Here is a 7,576-nt window from a genome sequence, read left to right on the forward strand (position 1 = left end):
GAGGAGCCTGTGGGCTACAGTCCATGAGGTTGTGAATAATTGGACATGACTGAGCACATACACTCACAAAGTAAGTATTGCAGCTAAGAACTTCAGTGAAATGCAGCCCAGTACTCAGCAGGTCATCTGAGCAGTCTGTTCCAATGGCTACCTTTAAGGGAAATGATATATTGGCATTTTACATCAAGTTCACTGAAGACGTCTGCATGTACATGGTGAGTGGAGGGTCATTGTGACCCCTTACAGGACTGAGAAAGGGAAGCTGTCTTCTAAGGAGTTATGGGTTTGGTGTCAGGAGAAGAAAAATTGATGTTTAGGGTTGAGCAGGAATTTCTGCTCTGGGGAGGTCTGGTTAAAACACAATGTACACTGGAGGAAGGGGAGGGGGAAGAAAGCGGGCCCAACAGCAGAGAAAAAGGCTTATATTCAGTTCCCTTGTTTTACCTTAAGATGTGAGTTTTTACTTCATCCCTGGTCTTTCAGGGTGGGCAGACCCAGTGCCTTCATAGCAGGGGACTTAGAGGCGCCGGCCTGGGCGGCTGTGGGGCTGGCTCTGCGTGGGCTCTGCGTGGACTCTTCCTTCCTGCCTGGACTTCCCAAGGGAGGGGCGCCTTCCTTCTCACCCCTCTTTGTTTCTGGGAGGAAAAGGGCAGCCAGGGCAGGAAACGGTGTCTCTGTGCGGTAAAACCCAGGGTAAACTTCCCTGGACCAGCACTGGGGTGTCGGGGCCACAGTGGGACTGCCGGCAGCAGGAGTTCCAGGTGGCATGGGGAGACGAGTCCTAGAACCAGGCAGGCGTGGGCTAAGCTTCACCAGCCTCATGTGGGCGCAGGCCCCTGGGGCACATCTTGAATACTCTGTGCGGTTGTCCTGAGTCTTGGACACGTCTCTTTCCAGGGACACAGAATGAGGTCAAGGTGGCAACATGGCCAGGCCTGGGATGGAGACGCAGTCCACCACCCGCTCAAGCAGCTGAGGGGTCCCGTCTGTGTCCAGGGTCCCCGGTAGCCCGGTCACCACGGAGAGCCCTGGTGGATGAGGAGAGCAGCTCAGGGAGGGAATGGCTGTGGAGCCCGGGCTGAACATGAAAGGGGCACCTCAGTGCTCGCATCGTCCAGGAGGTTGCATCATGGTGGAGCCCGGCGAGGCCTCCGGCTCCCGCTGTGGCCCTGTGCTCCGGAGACACTTCCACCCCTGGACCAGGCTTCGCGCTCCCTCGGAGAGGGGGCGGGCTGGCCCAGCCTCAGGAGCGCGTGGGCCTTCCTGGGAGCTGGTCGACTTCTGTCCCGAGGACTGGCCTCTCTCAGGTTTAGCTCCCCCTTTTGCCGAGATGGAACAGCCATCGTTTGCTGCTGTCCCCACCCCAGTAGCCCACACGGCACTCCAATCTAGTTTCTAACCTCAGCTGCCCTCTCCAGAGGCCTGGTCCCCATGACAGAGGTCCGGCTCACCAGACGTTCCGTCTCTTTCCCAGCAAACCTCCTGTAACTCTTGAGTTTCACCAGGTCTGGCCACGTGCTGCCTTAAGGGTGAACAGACCGTACCCCGCATGCCCCAGTAGCCCCTGGACACCTCGGTCATGGACAGAAGTGCTACCACTAAGCTGATCCTGGAGCTCTGCCTGGAGCAGCAGATGGGGACTCCACGTGGGCAGCCCAGTGTCCGGGTGACCTGCTTTTAAGGTCAGCGAAGATCTGTCACCTGCTTCCCACCCCATGCCCAGAAGGGGGCAGGTGCTGGGTGGGCAACTGCCCCCATGCCTGCTGGGTTGCCTCCACAGGGCCCCTCCCTTACCTGCGGGCCTGCAGCCAGGCCCACCCCTGTGGGTGGGGAGGGATGGGACGCAGCACAGGATCCAGGTTGCTGCCCTGGCTTGTTCATCACCCCGGGGCTTCCAGCCTCCAGTCCTCGGACCGTCTGGTGCCACTCCTGCCAGGTGCTGACCAAGGTCTGGGGCTCTGATGCCCCAGGAGGCTGCTAGGTGCAGAAAACACCTTCATGGGGACTGAAAATTTAAAATGTCATTTATGAGGTTGATTTTTAAAAGACAATTCATTTTCCTTAATTAAATTCAACTTGTGAATCTTTTAAATTTATTTTGCATGCATCTGGGGACTTCTACCAATCACTTTGAAGGGGACCTTGGAGTTTGGTGAAAAGTGATAGAAACTGTCATGACCAATCCTGTTAATTAAATTGGGCATTTAAAACTGTATTTACAAGTTTTATTTCTTTGATTTTCCTTCTAAGGAGCTTCAACTGTATGACCCATGTGCTTTAAAAATCTCCAGTGAGGCTGCTGAGAACAGACCAAGCCTAGAAGCTTGGTCTCAGGGTCTGAGGCACATATGGATTCTCTTTACATATCTAATCCATTTCTCTCATGCCTTTCAACTTGAATGTACAAGCCTACAAGGAGCAGGGCATTTTAAACTAGAATCAGCTATTCTATTCATTGTTGTTCAGATGCTCAGTTGTGACCGACTCTGCAAGCCCATGGACTGCAGCACACCAGGCTTCCCTATCCTTCATCATCTCTGGGAGTTTGCTCAAACTCATGTCCATTGAGTTGGTGATGCCATCCAACCATCTCATCCTCTGTCATCCCCATTACTTGCCCTCAATCTTTCCCAGCATCAAGTTTTTTCCTAATTAGCTGGCTCTTCACATCAGGTGGCCAGAGTATTGAAGCTTCAGCATCAGTCCTTCCAATGAATGTTCAGGGTTGATTTCCTTTAGGATTGACTGGTTGGATCTCCTTGCAGTCCAAGGGACTCTCAAGAGTCTTCTCCAACACCACAGTCCAAAAGCATCAATTCTTTGATGCTCAGCCTTTCTTATGGTCCAACTCTCCATACATGACTACTGGAAAAACCATAGCTTTGACTCTACAGATCTTTGTTGGCAAAATGATCTCTCTGCTTTTTAATACACTGTCTAGGTTTGTCATAGCTTTTCTTTCAAGGAGCAAGCGTCTTTTAATTTCATGGCTGCAGTCACTGTCCGTAGTGATTTTGGAGCCCAAGGAAATAAAGTCTCTCACTGTTTCCATTTCTTCCCCACCTATTTGCCATGAAGTGATGGGACTGGATGCCATGATCTTAGTTTTTTGAACATTGACCTTTAAGCCAGTTTTTAGCTGTTCTATGGGATAAACTAGAAAAAAAATCTATGCTGTGGGAGCCTCTAATATGCCTCATTCTCTTAAATACTGCAGATTTTAAAGCAAATACACAGACTCTTCCTGAACGTAACAGGAAAGAATTAACACAATGGGTTTGATTTATTTTATCATCTGCCTGTTGTTCTAAACATCCCTAGAGTTAAAAGAGGCTTCTCCACTTCAGAAACGATCTCACCACTCTAAGCAAGTTATCCTGTCACAGTGGGAGAGGGTTGGGTCTGGACTTGAGACCAGGGACTGTGACATTCCAGATGTTTCTATCAGGCCACTGATGAGACCTCTGCTGAAAGTCGTCACCCTGAAGCCTACTGAAGTGTCTCCCAGGTGTCTGTCTCCCAGGCTAAGCCCATGGGTTCCCCCAGATCATTTCCCATCCGCCCCTCTGACTAGTCTTCAGTCATCTCCCAGTGGTTCCATCAGTGACCAGATTCAACTCTCTGTGGCTGAGTAACCTGGCAGGGAGGTGACCGCTGCCAGGACTGCTGATCAGAGTTCAGGGCTGGACTCTGCCTCTGACTTGAGCATGGGCACTCTTTCCAGGGCTCACACTGACAGAACCTCAGGTTTCACATAGATCTTACGGTTTCATCCACACTTTGAGGCAGGAACCCAGCTCTACATTCTTCAGGTGGGGAAACTGAGCCCAGAGGGAGGAAGGAACTTGCCTGAGGCCCAGGGTGGTGGCGGGGCCAGGCTTTCGAGTGGCCGACCACCATGCATGGCTTCAGTGTAGGAGCCCCAGCTTGGGAGCAAGACCCCGGTTGTAATCAGGATGGGCACCGCGCTGTTCTGACTGTCTTAGAACCCGTGAAGAGAGGCCCAGTGCCTTCTCCCGGGCTTCATGCTGCAGACGAGGGCTGGGCCGCGTCAGCTGGATCTCAAGTCTTAGAAGCACCGAAGGAGGTGATGTCATTTTCCTCCCTTTCATAACTGCCCACCCTTCCTCCTGTCATGAGAATGTGAGAAGGCCCCATAAAGGGCAGGAATCATCTTGATCTTGTTTTGATGGAGGCTCCAGTCAGGGATGGGCTTTCCTGGTAGCTCAGCTGGTAAAGAATCCACCTGCAATGCAGGAGACCCCAGTTTGATTCCTGGGTTGGGAAGATCTCCTGGAGAAAGGATAGGCTACCCACTCTAGTATTCTTGGACTTCCCTGGTGGCTCAGTCTACAGTAAAGAAATCTGTCTGCAATGCAGGAGACCTGGGTTCGATCCCTGGGTTGGGAAGATTCCCTGGAGGAGGGCATGGAAACCAGCTCCAGTATTCTTGCCTGGACAATCCCATGGACAGAGGAGCCTGGCAGTTTACAGCCCATAGGGTCGCAAAGAGTTGGACACAACTGAGTGACTAAGCACAGCACAACCAGTCAGAGACATTGTTGTGGAGAAGGGTGTGCGGGGTTTCCCAAGACCACCTTTCGGTTTGATGACCCTCTAGAAAGACTCAGGCACAGACGTTACAGTTTATCACCCCATGGACTGCAGCTGGCCTGGCTCCTGTCTTGTGGATGATGCTAAGCTCTGACAATGGCATGTGATGACCCATGGGGGTCACTGCCAACCAGGGCAGCTCACAGGCCTCTGTGTCCAGAGCTTTACTGGTTAGTTGTGTAGGCATGAAGCACCGACACTGGTGTTGTGAACTACTCAGACCCCAGCCCCTTCCCCCGCCAGACCAGACTGAGGTGCTCAGCCCACAGCTCCTTCATCACTCACAGCATTAGCAGGAATACCAAGCAGGGCCCGGGTCCCTGGGTGCACACACAGCCTCATCAGGTGGACATTCCTCAGTTTAGTTCAATTCCGTCGCTCAGTCAAGTCCAACTCTTTGCAGCCCCATGGACTGCAGCATGCCCGGCTTCCCTGTCCAACACCAACTCCCTGAGCTTGCTCAAACTCATGTCCATCGAGTTGATGATGCCATCCAACCATCTCATCCTCTGTCATCCCCTTCTCCTTCTGCCTTCAGACTTTCCCATCATCAGGGTCTTTTCCAAGGAGTCAGTTCACATCAGGTGGCCGAAGTATTGGAGCTTCAGCGTCAGCATCGGTCCCTTCCAATGAATATTCAGGGTTGATTTCCTTTAGGATTGACTGGTTGGATCTCCTTGCAGTCCAAGGGACTCTCAAGAGTCTTCTCCAACACCACAGTTCAAAAGCATCAATTCTTTGGCACTCGGCTTTCTTTGTGGTCCAACTCTCAAATCCATACTTAACTTCTGGGAAAACCATAGCTTTGACTGTGGACATTCCTAGGACCCAGCTGGAACTGAAAAGTGCGCAGTTCAACACCCTAGCCCCACTGAGCCTCTCCTGCACAGGGGCGGGTGGGGGTGGTGCAAAAGGGGCCGGGCATCTGAAGTCATCGAGGGCCCCTCTGAGAGCCGAATCTGGCTAAAGAGATGCTCAGGCTGCCAGGAGACTGGGCCTTCTCTGCCCCAGCTCTGATTTCCTTACAGAGCAGAGAAGTCACCCCATGACCCAGGCAGAGCTGGGCTAAGGGGGTGGGGGCGGCCTCAGCTCAAAGCCCCAGACCTGGCCATGTATAACAGCCAGCACTGGGGGGATGGGGTGATAAGAGTACGCAGGGGAAGACATTCCCTCCATCATTTTGGGCAGCACTGGATTTTACACATCTCTCCAAGTGTTTATAAATATGTTTTAGAATGTTGCTGAATTTACCATCATCTCAGTGAAATAAACATGCTGGTAATCATGGGGACTTGGGTGTTTCAGTCCAGGGCAGAAACCACAGCAGGCGGACTCAAGGTTTAATGGTTATCCTGGGGTTTGATTCCAGGTGGAATCAATCAGATTGAAGATCTTCACAGTGTTTTTCATCCTCCTGCAGTGTCTGTCCAGTTTCACAACCTTTGAAGCCCCAGGCCGGTCCCCCGAGGCCACAGGCAGGAGTTCCCCAGGCACAAGTTCTGTCCACCTGGGGCGAGTCCCGCGCACGGCACAGCCAGGCTTCCTTCCCGGTGGCCCACTGCTGTTGGTTCTTTTTCACAAAGTTGTTGCCAGGAAGCCCAAGTATTGCAAAGTTGACCAGCTAACTCCAGCCTTCTCTCTGTGGATTTTGTGATTAAAGAAAAAAGAGAGAGAGAATGAAAAACAACAATAAAACCCCAAGGGACTAAGACAGAGAGAAAAAAAATATATAATTAGCACGCAGAATTTTCAGTGGAAAATTACCCCCAAATCATCAACAACTTCCCCACAAATTATGGAGCCTTTTATCTGGTACAAGTTACAACTAGCTCATCACATCCACGCCAGGTAAGGTGAGAGGAGAGCCCTGCAGGGTGACTCTGAGTTTGGGCACCACGTCTATGCTAAGGTGTGATGTGGAGGTCTCTCCACCCTGTAACAGGAGACGGAGGCACCATGGGGCAGAGAAGGCAGGGGACGGGGAACATGACAGAGGGCCAGCAGGGAGCACACCCCCCAGGAAGCAAGGACTGTGATACTGGGAGGAGAGAGGGGCCTGGGCACGGTCAGCATCTGGTCTGAGTGTTCAGGTCTGGGCATGCGTGCATTCTTGGCATGAGCTAAGCTGGGGTTGGCAGCCTTAGAAGAAATGTTTTGTGAAAACGATCTCAGACTATTTGGAAAATGCAGACAGGACCCCACATCTCCTTCCTGTGGCCTTGCCCTCCCCTTCCAGTGCAGTCCAGAAAGTTCTATGACCTCAAATGTGCTGTGGCCACAGTGGCTAAGCTGAGGGAGGGCCAGCCTGCCGGGTGCTCGCCATCAGTGACCCTTGGTGGCCCTTGGGGCCAGTGGGGCACTGGCAGCCCCTCCCACTGTGAAGCCCCCGTACAGGCACCAGGGGGAGTGTGAACTTGAACCAGAGCGCATGGCAGGAAGCCTGGCTGTGCTGGAGGTGGGCCAGCAGGCACGTGGCAGGAAGCTTTTCCTGAGAGTGGGTCTGGGGGGGTGTGGCACTCTGGTGGCACCTGTGCAGGGCTCCTTGGGGAAGAGTCCAGCAGCACAGGGAGACCCGGAGCAGGGTGGGAGGAGGGGGCTGGGAGGACAGGCAGAAGGGGAGCCTGGCGTCCCGCAGCTCATCCCCAGCTCCCCACTTTACTCTCAGTGTGCCCTGCTGCAGCAGCTCAATTCTGTGGATTTTTCTAGGCTCTGAAGCCTGTATTTTTTAAAATTGAAGTATAGTTGATTTACAGTGTTGTGCCAATCTCTGCTGCATAGCAAAGTGACTCAGTTTTACATATAGACATTCTTTTTTAAATATTCTCTTCCATTATGGTTTATCCCGGGAAATTGGATATAGTTCCTTTTGCGTTACAGGCTTCCCAACTGACACAGCGGTAAAGAACTCCCTGCCAGTGCAAGAGACGTAGCTTTGATCCCTGGGTCGGGAAGATCCCCTGGA

This window comes from Bubalus kerabau, chromosome 2 (assembly GCF_029407905.1).
Source record: "Bubalus kerabau isolate K-KA32 ecotype Philippines breed swamp buffalo chromosome 2, PCC_UOA_SB_1v2, whole genome shotgun sequence".
In the NCBI taxonomy this organism is placed as follows: Eukaryota; Metazoa; Chordata; class Mammalia; order Artiodactyla; family Bovidae; genus Bubalus; species Bubalus kerabau.